We start from the raw sequence: 20,543 nt of genomic DNA, 5'->3' as shown, positions 1-20,543 counted from the left end.
AATTTTTGAAATTCTTTACTCTGGCACAATCGGTGCGGACAGTAAAGGGTTTTCCAAGAAAAGCTGGAGAATTTAAAATTGTTTTCTTGACAGCCAAAATTTCTTTTTCCCCTGTGGGATAATTCAGTTCTGCAGGGCTAAATTTGCCACTACAAAATTTGCAGATCTTTTCAATGTTAGTTCCAGGCGTTTTTGCCAGAACCACACCAGACCAATAATTATCGCTCGCATCTGTCTGGAGAATAATTTCATCATTTTCTTCTGGTTGTTGAAGAGGAGGGAGGTTTTTGCAGAGATTTTTTATCTGCTTCACTATCTTTTCATCATCTTCTGTGAAGTTCCATTTTCTTTTGGAACTTGTCTTAGGAGATAACATTGCTGTTAACCCCGAGATTTTGGGAATGAAATCTCTCCCATAGTTTATGACACCAAGGAATCTCTCTAGACTCTTAGCATCAGGAATTCTATCTGGAAATTTCCAGATCTTCTCAAGGATATGGGGTTGGAGTTTTATGACTCCATTATTGATGTTAATTCCTAGGAAATCAACTTCATCGAGGATAAAGAAGATTTTCTTTTCTCCTAGGATAATCCCATGCTGAACTATCAGCTTTACTACCTCATGGAGGTGTCTCATGTGTTCTTCTCTGTTTTTGGAGAAGACCAGGATGTCATCTATGTAGACGACACAGAACTCCGCTACATGCTTGAAGATGTTGTCCATCTTTCTTTGGAAGATCGAGGGAGCTTGCTTTAGACCAAAGGGCATTACTAACCATTCGTAATGGCCTTGTGGTGTTCCAAATGCAGTGAGAGGAATGCTCTCAGGATGCATCTTGACCTGCCAGAAACCCGACTTTGCATCGAATTTTGAAAAGACTTTGGCTCCTCTGAGCTGGTTAATCAATACTCTTACTTGAGCAATTTGATAACCGTCTTTGACAGTCTTCTTATTGACGTCTCTGTAGTCAATAACCATTCTAGCTTTTCCTCTTAGGTTTTCTGCATGATTTCTCACGTAGAATGCTGGAGCATGATGAGGGCTAGTGGAAGGTTGAATCAATCTCTTTTTCAGGAGATCTTCAATATCTTTTCTGAATTCCTTCTGATCTTCCTCTTTGTAGTGAGGAATGGCTTTGACATGACAGATGGCATTCATGTCATGTAATCTTAATTCACAGACCACTGGGTCTTTTTCCCAAAACTTCTGAGGGTCTACATCGATATTCTGTTCGAGTAGTTTCTTGATTCCTTCGAGAGTGGGAATTTTCTGAGACTCAAGCTTATTCTGAAAGTGCTTGAGGTTGTGCTCATGGATGAAACTAGCTTCTTCTTCTTCTTCACTAGTTTCCTCTTCTTCAGAAGATTCTTCAACAAGTAATTCTTCTTGTTGCTTGATTTGGAGTATGGGTTCGAATTTTGGTTTGTAGGGGGTAAGACCACCACTATTCTGTTGCGATCTCTGATACTGAGTAGTAAAACCGGGACCAACCACAGTTCTGGCTTGTGTGAGGCGGTCTGCCCAGAACACCCGTTCTCCTTTCCTGAAGCCGATTGCTTCTTCATCCTGAATGAATCGTTGTTGGAGAATAAAGTCATTTCCCAACAAGAAATCAGATCCTTGGCCTTCAGATTGCCAAACATTCTGGATGATAAATGTTCCTCCACCAATGGTGATATGAACATTTTTTGCTACTTTTTTCATGGTGAGATGGCTTCCATCAAAAGTAACACCAGTAGCTGACTTTTTCTTGTCTTCTTTCCAGAGTTCATCTGGAATTGCAAACCTCTTTGCAACAGTAAATCCCGATCCATTATCTACAAAGGCATGTAGATGATATTTTCTATGATCCGGGAATTTTAGCCCGATCTCTATGTAGTTGCTGTATCTACTGGTAGAGACGACCTTCGATTGATGAAGCCCATTTTCTTGAGCTTGTTCCGTTGGAATGAATGGTTTACATTCTTCTGAAACATGTTCCTGAGTGGGAGATTTATCTACATCATCATTCCAATCTGTAGGAATTATTTCTTTGATGTCTGGATTACTGAGCCATAACGGAGGGTCATATCTGACTTTATAGTCAAACTTGCCAGAAGGTTGGCCAAGTAGATCCCATGTTTCAGTATCCTCTTGTCGTTCTAAGAGATGAACAGTTTTTGGTGGTTTCACCAGTTCTACCTTTTCTGGTATTTCAACCAGTTCAACGTTTTCATCGACTTCTTCTTCATTGATGATTTCTTCCTTTTTCGAGGAAGAAGGAGGAGAAGGTTCTATAATTTTTTGGAACAGAGTTTCTACCTCTTTTTCTTCTTCGTTCTCTTTTTGTTCAGAGAAGTATTCTTCATATTCTTGTTCAACCAATTGGCTGACAAGGCCATTCTTGGTTTTTCTTCTTGCTTCAGCTATGAAGCATTCTTTGTGATAAGTCTTCTTAGACTCTTCACAGAAAATAGGGAGACCATTCTTTTCATGACATAAGCAATAGTCACAAACGAATGTACCAGGGTTCACCTGATAAGAAGACATTAATGCTTCTGTCTTGCTTTCTTCCCAATTTTTGATTTTCAAAACATTCATTTGTCTGGATTCGAAGTACTCTACTTCAGAATTTATCTCAGACTCTTCTGATGATTCTTCTTCTTCAGACCAGGCAGAGTAGACCGACCTGTCATCATCTTCATCATCAGAATAGGCTATTTCGTAGCCTTTCATATTTGCTATTTCTACTATTTGCTCATATTCTTCAAAGAGAGCTTTAGTAGATCTTTTACTCTTTTCAGGGCATTCGTTGGCATAGTGCCCTTCAGCTTTACATAACCAACATCTGCAAGCTTTCTTGCTTGGTTGTTTATGCTGATGAGTATTCTTCTTTTTCTTGAAGAATTTCTTTTTAGGATCTTCATCCTTTTGTTTCTTGTAATTGGAACTCCTCTTGAATTTCCAATCCCTTTTTTGATTACTCTTTTTGAATTTTTTAGAGTAATATTTTTCTTTCTTTTTTCTGTGGAATTTGGATTCATGACATCCCCAGTTCGTGGGCATATCTAATATTCCATAACAGAAATTGTCAACTCCTTTGAGTTGTTTCTTGGCCATCTTAGCTCTAAGATTGGCTTTGCATTGCTCTTTCAGTAATTGTCGGATTCTGTCGGCAATTCCTCCAACTGAAAATCTTTCAATTGGTTTTTCAGCTATGCTTTCTCTCACAGCTGTTCTCCATGGTTCAGGGAGTTTTCTGTGCAACAGATTAACTAGATCAGTATTCTCTAGTTCACCAATTGTACAGTAATATTCCTGAAACTCATTCAGGTATTCTTCGAAATATCTCATGTCACAGATTTTGAGAGCATAGATATTCGACTTTGCCGTTTCTTTGGCTTTCTCACTCAGATTTGAAAGATCTCCACAGAACTGATCATACAGAGGTACTGCAAAATCGTACGGAGACTTTGAATTTTTGATTTCTTCAAGCCAGTCTCTTCCTCTGGCAGTTTCTTTGAAAGATAGGTAGTACTTTTTTGCTACTCCTGTGAGAGTAGTTTCATAGTACACCTGCAAATCTGGTGCTTCGAATTTGCCAAGGGTAAGTGCATAGGCCATCATCAGGCTATCTACCCATTGGTCAATGGTTTTTCTTTTGTCTAGACTCTTGTCTAGATTTAACCAGATACCGTAGTTCGTGATAGGGACTCTAGGCAGATTATCCTCTGGGACAAATCTTTAGGAATTTCTTTCCCCTTTTTTACCCGTGGGGGCTTTTTGTAATGGGAGTTTTACTTTTCCTTTTTCTCTGCTAATGAAGGTTCTGGAGCTTTCTCCTTCTTCCATTTCAATATCTTGATAAGGAAAGACTTTTCTCGTCTTTCTGATTTTGAATTCTTTCATATCCTCGATTAGTTTTTCTAATCGTTCAGGATTTTCACAATTCTCAGCTTCTTCATAGAGATCATAGAGCTTCTCAGCTCTGAGCATGTGGACTGGTCTGCATAGATCAGCTTCCAGATCTTCTTCTGATATTGGCTCTTCAATAGTGGGTTTTGTACCACTAACACTAGCTTCTCTGGTGCTGTAGCTTCTTCTCAGAAGACTGCTGTTTATTCTGAGGTTCTCAGGACAGACATCACTTTTCCTGTGATTGTCAAAGTTGAGGCTGATTTCTCCAGTTCTTCTACTCTCGTAGATTTTTGCTTTTGCTCTTTCCGGTTGCTTTTTTGGACCTGATAATTTCCATTCAATAGGAAATGTTACTTCATTCCAAGTAACTTTGTGGATCTGCTGTGAATGGTTCTTCTGATTGGTGAGGAATCCAGTAGTAAGACCTGGGATGTTTGTTATCCTTGTCTTAGGGCTACTGTGGTACTCATCAATTTATAGTATATCCTGTATACTATTGCGAGTTCTTGCATGTCTTCTTTCATGGATATACCATCTGTCTTGACTCTCAGTCTGAGGCAGTGGGCTGCATCTTTCAAGCTGGTGGTGAAGTTGGGGAAGCAGTTGAAATATGCCACTTGGTCGCATAAGGATGCTTCAAGTGTTCCCAACAGACTAGCTTGGAAGTCTGTTAACCTGTTGTCCTGTAGAACACATAGGACCGAACAGTTTATTCCTTCACGAGCAAGCAGATTTATGCCTACTTGGACCGCTCCAATATGCATAAATTGATACTTCTTTGCTTGAGCTCTGGCTACTTCTGCTGGAGTGATTAGTAGAAGATCAGTCTCTCCACCTGCTGTAGCGGGAGTTGTAATTTCTAGTAGTTTAAAATAATGGCTATCCATTAAATCAAACTTTCCTCTTTTGTAGATCTGTTTGAAATCTAACTTTGGGATTGAAGAATTTTTTACTTCTTGTTCGATTTCGTTGAATTCGAACTCTTCAGCATTTAGGAGTTGTACTCCTTTCTTCTTTCCAAAGATGCTTAACATCTTCATTTCTCTTTTTTCCGGGTTTTCATACCGGATACTAGTCTGGCTAGTAGATGGTTCCAGAAAAATCATGTTTGGAACACGATTTATGTCTGGTTTTTCTAATGGTTTGAATCCATTAGTTTTCTTTTTTACTGTAGGCACTTTCTTGTCCTTCAGTATATTTTTCATAGAATCCAGTGTTTTTTGCTGTTCAATGATTTTTTTACTGACAACTGTCAGCTTTTCTTCTTCCGTTTTTGGAAGTTACTTGATATAATCCAGTTTGTTTTCCAATCTTTCCAATTGGTGGATTATAGCAGGTAATTTTTCTAGAATTGACTGACATCTAGATACCTCTAATAACAGATTCTGATATTTCTCATCAGAAGATTTTAGTAGAGAATTTATTTTTTCTAATAACAATTCTGACATTGTCCCCATTAAGGAGGGGTTCTCCTTGAGCTGTTTTACAAGCTCTGATACCAGTGATGTGCAGATCTAACCGATGCTCAAATAATCAAGAGGTTTTTGTTCTTCTTCCAGAACATTTAAGAGATTATCTATCTCCTCTTCTATTTGATAGATTCTAGTCTGTAGTCTATAGATAATATCCCAGTAATTGGGAGAATCTCTACTAAGATTATCTCTATAAGTTTTTAATTTTCTCAATTTCTCTCTCTCTTTTTGCAGTTCCTTAGTAGTAATTTTGCAGATAGCAATCAACTCAAGTCTATTAACAATCGAAATTATGAATATTAAGATTTAACTGTTTACCTTCGAATAGAGGATGCAATTTAGCTGCAATTATATCTAGACAAATAATTTTGAGATGGGCTCACCACGTTTCATCAAAGGAAAATAAAAAGAAGCAAAAGAATAGTAAAAGCAAGAGAGAGGGGTATTAATGGGATAAACAATAAGTGAAAGGAATAGTTGGGAGAAAAAGAGAAAACTTTTGGGTGATTGGGGTTGAAAATAAGTTGGTGGAGTGTATGGGGTTGTATTTGGTATTCTATGGGTAAGTGGTCATTATCCCAATTTTTAAAGACACTAATTTTTTATAAATCTATATTTATACATCATACACTCCAAAGAGCTACATATAGCAATTCAAAGAAAATGAGAAACCGACCGTTGGATGAGTTTATTACAATAAATTATGAGTGTGGTAAAAAATTTAGCCAATTTCACCATATTTTTGAATCCGATCGGATTGGTCAACCGTAGTCACTTATATGTTTTAGTGGTTGACCGATGGCGTGGCAACTGCGAAACGTGCTTATTTTTTCACATCACGTTTGTATATATTCTATCGATGGATGTGCGTGGACATAAGATAAAAAAAAATTAATTTTAATTACAAACACATTGGACTATACTAATTTTATTCCTAAAGTTATATGACTTATACATTGCATTTAAATTGTTTAAGTTCATTCTAAAGCAACCATGAAGTGGAAAATGAATTCGGAGAAACCAACCGCTTGATGGAGAGATTGTAATGTTTCATGGTGGTTGTAGAAAATCCAGCCAATTTGGTTCACGTTTCGAATTCGATCAACTAGGTCAAACGTAGTTACTCTTATAAACCTATATTTATATATCATACACTCCAAAGAGCAACCCCTATCAATTCAAAGAAAATGGAAAAACCGACCGTTGGATGAGTTTATTACAATAAATTATGACTGTGATAAAAAATTTAGCCAATTTCACCATATTTTTGAATCCGATCGGATTGGTCAACCGTAGTCACTTATATGTTTTATTGGTTGACCGATGCCGTGACAACCGCGAAACGTGCTTATTTTTTCACATCACGTTTGTATATATTCCAACAATGGATGTGCGTGGACATAAGATAAAAAAAAAAAATTTTAATTACAAACACATTGGTCTATACCAATTTTATTCCTAAAGTTGTATGACTTATACATTGCATTTAAATGGTTTAGGTTCATTCTAAAGCAACCATGAACTAGAAAATGAATTTGTAGAAACCAACCGCTCGATGGAGAGATTGTAATGTTTTATGGTGATTGTAGAAAATCCAGCCAATTTGGTTATCGTTTCGAATTCGATCAACTAGATCAAACGTAGTTACTCATATAAATCTATATTTATATATCATACACTCCAAAGAGCAACCCCTATCAATTCAAAGAAAATGGAAAAACCGACCGTTGGATGAGTTTATTACAATAAATTATGAGTGTGGTAAAAAATTTAGCCAGTTTCACCATAATTTTTGAATCCGATCGGATTGGTCAACCGTAGTCACTTATATGTTTTATTGGTTGACCGATGCCGTGACAACTGCGAAATGTGCTTATTTTTTCACATCACGTTTGTATATATTCCATCAATGGATGTGCGTGGATATAAGATAAAAAAAAATTAATTTTAATTACAAACACATTGGTCTATACCAATTTTATTCCTATAGTTGTATGACTTATACATTGCATTTAAATTGTTTAAGTTCATTCTAGAGCAACCATGAAGTAGAAAATGAATTCGGAGAAACCAACCGCTCGATGGAGAGATTGTAATGTTTTATGGTGATTGTAGAAAATTCAGCCAATTTGGTTCTCGTTTCGAATTCGATCAACTAGGTCAAACGTAGTTACTCTTATAAACCTATATTTATATATCATACACTCCAAAGAGCAACCCCTATCAATTTAAAGAAAATGGAAAAACCGACCGTTGAATGAGTTTATTACAATAGATTATGAGTGTGGTAAAAAATTTAGCCAATTTCACCATATTTTCGAATCCGATCGGATTGGTCAACCGATATGTAGAATATATATATGCACATATTTTATATAGAAATATAATAATATAAGAACTTCCACACACACACACACACACATCTCTCTCTCTCTATATACACACACATATATATTAATATATATATATATATATATATATATATATATATAAACACACACACACACACATATATATATATCTCTATATATATATATATATATATATATCTCTATATATATATATATATCTCTATATATATATATATATATATAAACATATATATATATATAAACACATATATATATATAAACACACACACACACACACACACACACACACACACACACACACACACATATATATATATATATATATAAACACACACACATATATGATATATTGATATATATATATATATATAGATATATATATATATAGATATATATATATATATATCATATAGATATATATATATATATATATATCTATATAAACACACACACAAATATATATCTATATGTGTCTATATATATATATATTTATAAACACACACACACACATATAGATATATCTATATATATAACACACACACACACACACACACATATATATATATATATAATTACACACACACACACACACATATATATATATAATATTTTGCGGGCTTTTACGGGCCGGGCCTAGCGGGCTTTTGGCGGGCCGGGCCTATGGACCGGGCCGGGTTTTTGCGGGCCTCCATCGGCCCACCAAGGCCGGCTTTTGCGGGTTTTTTGACGGGCCGGGCCGGGCCAAAAGCCCTGCGGGCCGGCGGGCCTCCATCGGCCCACTTGATCCGCGGGCTTTTTGATGAGGCCTAAGCCCTTGGGGATCCCAACATGCGAAATCTGAAGTGTGGAGATGGAGTGCAACTTGAGAGGAAAGGATACTTCAGATGTGATGTTCCCTACCTCAAGCCTTCAAAGCCTATTGTTCTCTTTGCAATCCCCGATGGCAGGCAGCTGCAGGCTGGGTTAAAGTGAAGAACTTCATAAAGAATATCTGGCTTCAGGATGTGATTTAAATTTAATATTTGTTATTCCAAATTGAATGGTAGAGCTTTTAACTAGTTTGACCAATCCTAAAAGCAACTTTCAGTTTTAGCAGTTAGGATGGAATGAGATTTCTGTCACTTATTTTGTACTGAATCTTTAGCTGTATACCAACAAGTCGGCCTGCATGATGCTGCAGGTTTCATTTTTTTCCGAATTTTGTATGTAATAGATGAACACTCGCAATCCAAGAAATATCGGCTTCTATTATGATCGCTACTCAGAATATGATCTATTTTGTTGTTAATAACAAATTAGCAACAAATAGGACACAACACAAAATAAACTTTTCACATGATTCCTAGACATCACACATCCAATAACACATCAAAACTCCAAAGTACAAAACAGAATTGTTCTCACTTAAAAAATTAAAAAATAAAAAACAGAATCGTTCTTAGATGAAACACGAATTTGGATTGTCCAAGCTTTATATTCGTCACTTCTGCTTGAAAGCTCCAAGAACGAGCTGATGAACATCAAAGCACACTAGACAGTGGTTATATTTAACTATGTGATACTTCAGCTGATCAGTTCTCCAAAATATCTGTTGTCATATTCAACACTAGGATTCATTATTAGGGACTTAGGGTACAATTGATAGAATCAATTTACCACATCAAAGCACCACTCTTCCTCATTCTTTTCTTTTCACTTTACTGTTTCTCTGCTCAGATTTCGAAACAATCATTTTCCCACTCAGTGTATCAGGTTTTCCAAACTGACTGCACTCATATTACTAAATACTAACCAAATCAAAATCACTCACTTTCTTCCAGTGACCAGATCTATTCAAAAACGAGCAGAATAGAAACAAAGGTCAGAATAGTTGTAGAAATAAGTCGAATAACAGATGCCAAAATATGAGTTTAACATGTCTTTTTTGGATATCCTCAAAATATTCAATATTCAGTGCGATGTAAAACCATTAAAAGTCAATGGGGAAGTTTGAAATCTTGAAATCCCTCCTAAAATTCCCACTGGCAGCAAGCTAGCAGTGTAGCATAGCACCATCACCATGGGATATGAAACCAGTCCTAAATCTCAACAGAAGAACATGGAGTTGACGACACTTTTATGTAGCCTTGGTAACTCCTGCACTGGCACAGCTCCAGCAACAGTAACACCACCAGAACCACCTTGGCTAGAAGCAGTCTCTGATATTTCATCGAACTTAATAAACTGACTCATCTGTGCTGCTGCTAGGTGGGCATAGCATACCGGAGCAACTGCAGTAAGCAGAAAACACCACACTTGTTCAAAATCCAAGTTTTAGTCTCGTATATTAATTGTTGCTATCATTCCCCTTGAATCTTTACCAGAAAGAGGACCCACGCAAGCAATCATTTTAAGTTAAGTTCCTAATAACTAATAAGCATTAAACTATAATTCTCTTCCTTAATTCCTTGAACTCTCTTAAGCATATGTGAAGGGTGTAATTGAAATTGAGTATCAAACAACCCAAACGAGAAGATAATATATTACCTACAGATATGGCCGTTGTGCTTCATTGGTTACTGTACAAAAATTCAAAGACAGGCAGTCAGGTATACAACATACTCAACTTCTTCACAACCATAATAAGCAATACCAAAAAAAAAAAAGAATGAACACAAGTATACTTACGCATATGATAAAGAATGAACAAGTTCTTGCAAGTCATCCGCTGAGAAGCCATGTTCATCATATAGAACATGATAATGAGTAGGACGAGTTGTTCCCTACATAAAAAAATTCAAAGTCAACTCAGTTTCGTTCTTAAGTAGACAGGACATCCAGGTAGTCAAGCTTTTGTTCATTTAGCAATAATTCATGCTATGTCTATAATTTCCATAAACACTAAAGAGAGATTTAAAACACTTTCTGGATTCAATTAATTTAGTGGATAAAAATCTTTAGAGAACATCCAACTCAGAAACAACAGGTTTTGGAGAAGAATACTCACAATAATCCCAGCATGAGAACATAAGTAGAAATCATTGTTCTTTGGATGACAGACTTTGTTGTCAATAATAGTCCCTGCGATCAAATAATAGAAATATAAGTGTGATTGAAAAACAATTTTTGACAAAAATGGTAAGATGACTAACCAGGTGGAACATTGTCAGGAGAACCACCAGCCTGAAAAAATTTTGTATGATGATTCTTTTGTGCAATAATAACCATGGACTTTGGACACCAGCTCTCGTCAAGAAACTTGCAGGCCTGCAAGTCATAAAGATTCCCAGAGGAAAGTTAGACATTTCCTCTTACTAATCTGAAGCATGTACAAAGAAAATGTAGATTGGCTATGTGAAAACCTCAATAATCTGATCCAGTTCTACATTCAAGACTTGGTTGAACTGTGATTCACTCACTCCATCCCTGAAAAGAGAAAACTGGCAGATAAGAGATCAAGAACATTTAAGTATAGAGGATTGAATGATGCAACATGTTAATTACTGAATCAAGTAATATTTTATGGTCAATCAAAACCTGTCTAACTCACTCTCTCACTCTCTATCTGTCGTTAATTGAGCCAAGCATTTCTGAGCAGCACTACAGGTGTAAGGGAGGGACAACTGAGTAAAACAGCAGAAAAGTGAAGGGCAAAAACGTCCTTCAACTATTCATTTTGTTTGTCCTCATCTAATTTGCGTTTTAGTATAGTTAGAACTAGTAATATTCGCCCGCGCTTTGCTGCGGGAATTACTGTTATATGTTACTCGGATAACATTACATAGCAGAATGTTTCTGTTGCACACCTTGATTAAAGAATGATTAAAATATGTTACAAAAATTTCTCACTGGAATCAATAACTTCAAATCAAACTTGGTATGTATCATCTAATAGAGCAATAGATGAAAGACAATAATGAGAACTGTTTGATGGATGTTGAAAATTAGCGGTTTGGCTTGTTATTCTGAAGTTCCTGCAATGTACATTTGATAAATCTTATCAAGAATGAATGGCTATTGCTGATTTCAAAAAGTCAGCATTGTTTGGGGAATGTGCTGATTTCATTTGTGTAGTTAGTGATTATGCTAACCTTGGAGCACAATATCTTAAGCTTCCAAATCTGTGTATCAGTGAACATCCAATTGCTGCAGTTGTAGAAAGACATAAGCAGCTACTGCACTACCTCCACACCAAGTAGAATGGTCTGCTTAGATACAATCAAGGCATTTTTTGACTCTGCGAAGGACAATAGGAACCATGGTCATCAAATGCTGAGTAGTCAACAAACTTGCAAAAATAGTGTCAACATTAATAAAAAACACATGCTACTGATTCAATTCAGTGTTAATATTTACAGTTGGATCAGATTTTCAGTGGCTAAAGTTAAATAAAGAAAAAAGAAATAATAAGGAGAAGGAAAACCATGATGAATGCAGAGAGCAACTGTTGGGAGAGAGAAAATAAGTTTAAAAGTATACATTATATCAAGATTGAATTGAAATGAAATCTAGTATACATTATATGAACATTGATACAATTTACTTTTAATCAAAAGTAACTTTAGAGTAAATCATCAATTTCATGCTGAAAATAGGAAATGATAAAGAATCAATATAAACAGTTATGATCGTATGTTTTTAATATGAAAAGAGAGGAGAAGTAGCAGAGTATATTTTTATCAATCATAATGATAAAATAGCTTGCAGAGAAAACTTACCAAGGAAGGGATAAACTATTCTTTAGGTGTGTCTTGCGTTTTGGTCTCCAGCAAAAGAGTAGTTGCAGGTAGAATGCTCTTTTGATGCTTTTAGATATTCATTTCATAAGGTGTTGGCCTCTCTTGGTTTGTTGAGCACTTGATACCTAATCAGCAGCATATCAAATGAAGCATCATAAACAGAAGATTCACTATTGTACCCTATAAAACAAAGTAATGAGAGAAACTTCTGAAAAATACACCTGCCACACATAACCAACCGAGCACAAAGCATGCATATCATAAGGAAAAGGCAGAATAACGTCAACTGAATCACAATAGTGTTTTAGTTTCATTGATCAAGAACAGGATAGTATTTTCATATGGTTGAAAGTAAAGTCAATATATATGCACAAACAACACAAACAGCGTAATGAATATATGTGGTAACTATGAAAACACAAAATCATTGAAAACCTGATTCTTTATCAGCAAGTATTGAATTTTGAAGCATTCAATGCTTGACCGATCAAATACAGGATCCGCAAAAAATTTCAAATCAAATTCACACAAAATCACAAATACCTTCCACTTGTTTTGTTTTGTTTTGAGTAACAACTTTCCACCTCTCTCTTCTGCTTCTTTTCCTTATTCCCTGTTCTCTTCTCTCTCTCTCTGTTTTGTCTCCTCTCTTTCTGTATTGGATGAACAACAAAATCCGAAAATTATGAATCGGAGCATATAATAAGAAATCAAACTATCAAATTAATAAAAATAATAAAATCAAAACAGAGACTTAAATCACCTACTACAACTTGGTCACCTTGTTCTTTTTTTTCTTCTTTTTTTTTTCTTCAAATAATCATATATGCAAGTTCATGGAAAATATCAGAAAGTATTCATTTAGACATGCCAGAAACAAAGAAAAGAAAAACTTGTACGTCTTTGAAAATGATTGAAAGAAGCATCAACTTGTACGTCTTTGAAAATGATAGATGTATGTAATATTCTAGATGGTGTGCAAAATCAACTTGACCATTTATTTGTACATCTATTGAAAGAAGCATGATTTTTTTTTGTACTACCCAAAATGTTGCAGACCCATCTCCAGATCATTCAATTTGATAATATCATGAAGCAACTAATCCATCACTAACTTATGAAATATAGAAACCCTCTAAACATGTATGAAAGGAAACAGAGTCTCGCGTGGAAACTGTCTGTACCTTCCGGACATATATGAGCCACCCTCTCCAACTCCTAGACAGATTAGGACGTGTTGTATGCTGAGGTTGTTTCAAAAAAAGCAGTGCTTGATGAGGCCAAAAGAAAACAACAGGTAATGGTTAGATGAGGCCAAAAGGGTTGCTTAGTAAACAAGGAAGCCTGCATCTTTATACGGAAAGGAAGAACAAAGAAGGACTTGGCCAAAACTAATGAACAACTAAAGTTTCTGAAAAGCTTACCAAAATGAGGCCAATGATATTATTTAGATTTCCTGAATAGATTGGTATACGGCTGTGACCTCTGCTCATTATTAAATCCAGTGTTTCCTAAGGACATATAAAAAAGATACATTAATGAGCTAGAGTTGAACATAAGTAAATACTATGTACAGATTAGAGGGATAAATATCTACATGTGAAGTTTGGAGTTTATGAAGGGTAAAATTTTCTGATATTGGAGTCAAAACATCTTCAGCAGTTTTCCGCGTCAAATCCAAAGCACCACCAATAGTGGTAGTTTCATGATGTGACAACTCTCCACCTTTCCCTGCCTGAGGATGAACAACAGCATGTTATATAAAAACTAATAATTGATCAATTCCAACTACCACAGAAGCCCTAAAATAGGGAATGAAAGAACTCAAGCCAATAAAAAAAGAAAAATGTAAGAAACATATTTTCAGGATTTTTGCTTGCTTATTTTATCTAATCTGCCTTTGATTATGATTTCACTTTGGGTAAACAAACCATCTTATATATCCAGCCGTCTAAATCAAGTGGCTTTGAATCATCCCACCTTTTTACTCGCTAATGCTTTCTCTTCCTAAAATTGTCTCCCAAGATTTGCAAAACCGAAGAATGTGCTCCCAATTCATGATCCAAATCATAAAAAGGAAAAGAAATTCCAGCCCCAGTATCATTCACCAATTTCTTTTTAGGCAATTAAGGGACTTTGAATAGTCCTTCTGTTTTTCACCAGCTTTTTATTTTAATTTTTATTTCTTCTTCTTGCCTTCTTGGAATTTTAAGGGAAAAAGTATACTTCCAGTAGAACATGAAAAATTCGGGCGAAACAAATAAGAATTTGCAAGAGAAGTGAACTTAGTTACCAGCCTCACATTAGCTGCTTGAATTGTTTCTCATTGCTACATCTTTTGTTCTAACATTCCTTGGATTTGAAGAAGTTGTTTCCCGTTGTCTTGCACTGTCAAAAGCAATGTCTCATTCGAACCAGGATGGAATATATGTTCCACTCGTTCTTTTTCATGAAGTTCGATCAGTATATGCCTTCAACTTCACTTTTGATGAGGAAGGAGACAAACTGCAGCTTCTGGTACTGAAAAATTGATGAATGCACAGATCACTAAAAAGTTTAAGATGAATTTTAATGTGTAAATGAGATCAACCATCTAGCAAGTAGCAACAAAGTAACAAAGTCAACAAAACAAAAAAATGGAACCAAAAACCTATTTCAATAATGATCTCATTCACACAGAAGCGACAATGAAGGCTAAATTGAGCATCTAAACTAATTGACCGAGATCATACCTTGCAAGTATGTAATATTCTAGATGGTGTGCAATTGATTTCAACAGCATCAACTTGCTTGCATGAGTTGTAATGATAGGATCCCCACTCAAACCAAAACCAGCCTGCAATGTCTATTTCTTCTTTTTCTTCAAGCAAATTGGTATATGCCTGCGGCGTCACATATAAGCAAGAGATTTAGACATAGCAAGACTGGAACATGTGGTACAAATAATCCTAGAGATTATACAAAATCAAAGAATCAAAAACAAATGTATTTTGCACCCTAAAACCCTGAGATCAGATTTTTAAAACCCAAAGATATTAATCAGTTTATAAGGAATAGTAATTAATAAAAACCAAACAATTTCCACTTCCGCTAACGTAGTTCTTGAAACAATGTTGCGAAGACAAATACATAGGACCTATTCAATTTCAACAATACATAGCAGACTCCTTGTTGATGAAAAATGTCAATAAAAGCCCAATCTTTCCCACTACACAAATCAACCAAGCATCAAATTTCAAAACCCAGAAAAAAAATGACGGAAAAAGAAACTGAAAAACCAAAATTCAGAGAGAAACATATGCTTTGCTGATCGAAAATCCCAATAAAAACTCACCCTTTCCGATGCAGAAACCAATAGATTGAGATACATCGTGAATATCAAAACTAATAAAATAAAAGTTGAGGACCAAGAACAGATAATCGATCCGGCATAAAGGAGTTACCACAGATATCGAACGGAAATTGGAAGGACAGTTTCGTAAAAGACCAGGCAAGAGAGGGGTAGAATGGTCGAGACACAAAATGACATTCATTTTGTCACTATTCATTCACATTTGGTTCTTGGAAGTTGGAAAGAACTGTCTGTCTCTAAAGAATGCAAGGTTCCTGCATACAAAAATAAAAATAAAAATAAACCCACTGCAGATAAACAGTATCTACTGTTTTCAATAGTAATATGAATATCCAAATCTGCATCACCAGAAGAAGTCCAATTTGAAGTTGTGAGACGATGACTACTTCTAAGCCGTTTGCGACGATGCTGAAATCGATTGACATCATCATTCGCAGCAGTAGACTGATTCTGTGAACGTTGATTGTTTTTTCTCATTCCCAAGTCGGACGCTATAAACAAAATACAAAAACTATCACTTATTTTAAACTTGTAAACAGAAAACACAAAAAAAAGTTGAAACTGGATAATAGATTTGATGTTCTTCATCCCTACCAGAAATTGCAGCCCTACCTTCAAGTATCACAGTTCCAGCTTCAACTATACCACCACTTAAATACTGGTTATTAGATGTTTCTTGCACTTCTCTCTGACTATTATGATTTTCACCATGACAATCCTGTAACAATCTCTTAAGTCTTATCCACCTCATCTTTGGAACAACAACTGCATTCAAAACACTACACATTAGTTTTAAGTCGAAATAGTTTTATTACAAATAGTCGAATGTCTTTAATTTAATCTCAAACACAGATAGCAAAGATAACATTCTATCACCACTAAACAGTATGATTTCATTTCACCTATACCAAAACAAAGAATGAGAACAGTTGTATTAAGGCCATCTCTCTCTCTCTCTCTCTCTCTGTGTTCTGACTTTACTTTCTCTCAAAACCATTAACTAAATCTGCACACATTTAACTTCACTATAAAAACCGACAGCACACTGTCCTCTAAATCTCCAGAATGCCAAAAAAAAAAAAAATTACAACAAATGATAACACTTTAGATGGAAAAACTATAAATCGATGACAGATGAAATAAAGTAGAAGTTTATATTAATCCTATGTCAAGCACATACCCGAATAACAATAAGACAACAAAACTAAATCTGAGACAGAATTATGGATTACCATCCTTATCAAACTATCTACAACTTACAACATTGATTCAATCTGAGACACAAATGATTGGACTAATACTCATTTGTTAATTAGTTCTTTCAACAATCTGTCAACACAATAGTTTGAACCTCAACTCCAACCATAAAACCTGAAATTAACAAATGCAAACCTACTTGTCTTCCATTCATTGTTTCTTTTTTCCGTTGATCTAGATAAAGCAGAAATGCAGGATATGAACAAATCTTAAGAACCGAACCATATAATACTGAAATTACTCACTCAAGTAAATAACTCTTGAATGTCAGCAATCATGGTTCACATAAAAACCAATGATTTAAACAAATAACTGTTCAATGTCCATTGCAGCAAATACTGTTCCTATAAAATTCATACCTGAATCCACAGTAACAGAAGCTGATAGCACACTGTTCCCAGTGTCTACAGAATCAAACAATTGAATTTAGACAATTGTAGAGCAGCATTATCACACAAACTATGATCTGAATACGAAAAAGAAAAGCACCGAATACAGACGAAACCAAAAATCAAGATAATAAACTGTGACAGATCTACCTGAATAACAATAAGAGATGAAGATAATGTTAATCAACAGACAGAAGAACAATGGCAGTGAAACGATACAAAAATTCCGGCGCACACAATCTGCAAAACCCAAAAAAAAAAAAAAACAATAATGAGATCATGAAAGTAATTATAAAACAGATCAAACAAAAGCCAAAAAACAATTCACATGTATTAAGATAGGCCCTCCCCCCTTCCTAAATTGAAATTCAGTGATACCTAAATAAAATCAAAATACTCAAACGATCTTACATGAAAATCATCGCAAACCTCAAATCTAAAACCGAAATCTTTCCTAAAAGTGAATATAATCCAAATACAAACTGGACATCATTGAATCAGAAAAAACCTTTTAAAACAACTCATTGTAAAATAACAAAAATTAAACTGAATTTAAACTGCCCAAAGATTGCAAACAAATTTATAACCTCTTTCATAAAAACTACATTGCTCCTCAGTCCTCCCTAGAGATTGTAGACAAATTTACAACAAATAATGAATTGAAAACAATAACAATAGGCAAATCTATAAGCCCTTGCATGAAAACTATACTGCTCCTCCCTAACTAAATTGCAGACCAATGAGTGCAAACTAACAAACTACTCCTCCTTAAAAGCAAAGAAGATACTGCTCCCCAACAAACGACACCACCTTAAAGTGTATAAATTTAAGCAAAGGACATTAATCTTATCTAGGCCAAAAGTTGTATAAATTTCAGCCTTATCACACAAAATAAGCCAAGCTAGTAAAAGTTGCACCCTTTCCAACCCTATGCCGAAGCAAACTGCAAGGAATTCTCAAGTGATAAAACCTTGATCTTCTACTTCCAAGTTTCAAGTAAAGATGGGAGAGAAAAAGGAAAAACACATAATTCAAGCAGAACAGTAGACAAATACCAACCGATCAAAGAAAACACACACAGCTTCCCGTCTTCTTCTTCTTTCTTCTTTCCCTGTTCTCTTCTCTCTCTTTCTTTTACTGTCGCCTCCTCTCTGTCGGGGGAACAACAAAACCCATAAGAACAACCAAAATCCAACAAAACCCATCATTAAAAAAAATGGGAAATTGATTGATTTGAAACCAACAACCAAAATCGATAACCCGGCGTTTGATGCTGCGCTTGTATCTGATAGTTATAGTTGAAATATACACAAAATCAGAACGAAAAACGACTTACCGTTGCTGGCCCCAACTTCTCCGTCTACCCAAAACCAATCCAGTCACCAAGATTAAAAGAAAAGAACAGATGCTAAAGATCCAATAGAAGTCCGATGCAAAGAGCAGACGATGATTGGAAAGATCTCTGCTGCTGAAGATTAAACAGGAGATGGAATAGAAGTCTGACGCAATTAAAAATGAGCAAACGGGGATTCCCCCCACCCCCTCCCCCGCCCCCGCCCCAAATATCCCCCGCGGCCCCGTTCCCCATCTGGGGATATTTTCAAATGGGGGATTCCCCGCCCCGCATTTGTCATTTTCTCTCTGTATGAACTTTTTTTGTTTTTCTATTTTGAAATTTTCTATTTTGTATTTTTTTAGATTTTTTCCTTTCCTTTTTTGATAAAAAATAATTCACAAATCACAATTCACAATTATACGACGATCCAACGGTCAGATCCTCATAGATCAACCTTAGGTTCATCCTCTCAAAATTATACGAAGATCCAACGGTTGGATCGCCCTTAGAATCATCCTCACAAAATTATATGCCGATCCAACGGTAGGATCCTCACTGATCGCCTTTTGAATCATCTTTTCACAATTATACGAAGACCCAACAGTCGGATCCTCACGGATCACCCTTAGGATCATCCTATCAAAATTATACGAAAATCCAACGGTTGGATAGTTCCGGATCGCCTTTAGAATCATCCTCACAAAATTATACGACTATCCAACGGTCGAATCCTCACAGATCTTCTTTTGAATTGTCTTTTCACAATTATACGAAGATCCAACTGTCAGATCCTCGACCTCGAGAGTGTCGATGGCGAAGAGCGATGCATCGTTGGGATCAGTGGATGAGTTCTTGAAGCAGTGCCAGCAATCCGGCGAGCCTTCAATGGTCGACGTCTCCAGAGATCGGAGCCAAACGCGCACATGAGGCTCCTTACCAACGGGTTTGATTCTCTTCTCAATTCTCCCTAGCTTTTTTTTTTTTTTTTTTTTTTCACCTTTGGTATTTGTAGTTGTAGTGAACTGAAGGTTTTGGAACTTGGAATTGGAATCAGGTACTACACGACGCGGTTGTGGATTGGAACACTGCCTCAGATGTTCGCTCTGATTGTGGATACTGGAAGTACTAGTCACTTATGTGCCTTGCTCTGACTGTGAAGCATCCGATAACCATCAGGTTCGGCTTCATTTCCATGCTTGAATTAGTCAATAACTTAGTTACTTTTGTGATTATTAAGATGGTTGAGGGTCATTTAATAAGAGCTTAGCGATTAATGTACTTGATTAAAATTAAATATGAAGTTACTGGCCAGGTTACTGGCTATGTCAGTGGCCAAGTTACTGGCCATGTCATATTCATGAACATGTCAATGTCAATCCCTGGTCAGTGAAATCATTGTCCAGACCAAATCCCTAGTTAGTGAGGTCACTGGCCAGGTCACTGTTAACCTCAAGTCACAATTAATTACATGTCACTAAGTAACTAACCATGTCACTGACAATGTTACTAACCAAGTAAATGTCAGTAGCCAAGTCACAAATTAATAACCAAGTCACTGTTAATCACATGTCACTAACTAAGTAACTGACCATGTCACTAACCAAGTAATTGTCAGTAGCCAAGTCACAAGTTAATAGCCAAATCACTGTTAATCACATGTCACTAACCAAGTAACTTTCAATAGCCAAGTCACTGTTAATCACATGTCGCTAACTATGTAATTGACCATGTAACTGACCATGTCACTAC

General features: G+C 35.8%; 1 long non-coding RNA gene across 7 annotated transcripts; it reads right to left on the bottom strand.

Annotated features, from left to right (window-relative positions):
- Positions 1-10,923: 10,923 nt before the first annotated feature.
- Positions 10,924-19,001, bottom strand: LOC112187548. 7 transcript variants are annotated; one of them, XR_005806144.1, is made up of 18 exons: positions 18,795-19,001; positions 18,518-18,609; positions 17,609-17,698; positions 17,429-17,473; positions 16,425-16,577; positions 16,160-16,303; positions 15,904-16,066; positions 15,193-15,342; positions 14,754-14,980; positions 14,058-14,195; positions 13,885-13,971; positions 13,645-13,730; positions 13,004-13,113; positions 12,440-12,585; positions 11,813-11,958; positions 11,272-11,695; positions 11,084-11,147; positions 10,924-10,988 (listed from the first exon to the last, which is right to left on the bottom strand). It is a non-coding gene; the product is annotated as an uncharacterized LOC112187548 (long non-coding RNA). The 7 variants fall into 7 exon arrangements; XR_005806146.1 differs by lacking the exons at positions 10,924-10,988; positions 11,272-11,695 and having other exon boundaries at positions 11,083-11,147; positions 18,514-18,609; XR_005806143.1 differs by lacking the exons at positions 10,924-10,988; positions 11,272-11,695 and having other exon boundaries at positions 11,083-11,147; positions 16,407-16,577.
- Positions 19,002-20,543: the final 1,542 nt, after the last annotated feature.

The sequence above is a fragment of the Rosa chinensis genome, chromosome 1 (genome assembly GCF_002994745.2).
Source record: "Rosa chinensis cultivar Old Blush chromosome 1, RchiOBHm-V2, whole genome shotgun sequence".
NCBI lineage: Eukaryota > Viridiplantae > Streptophyta > Magnoliopsida > Rosales > Rosaceae > Rosa > Rosa chinensis.
Note: the sequence above shows the minus strand (reverse complement) of the source record. Positions and strands in the feature narration are given on the sequence as shown.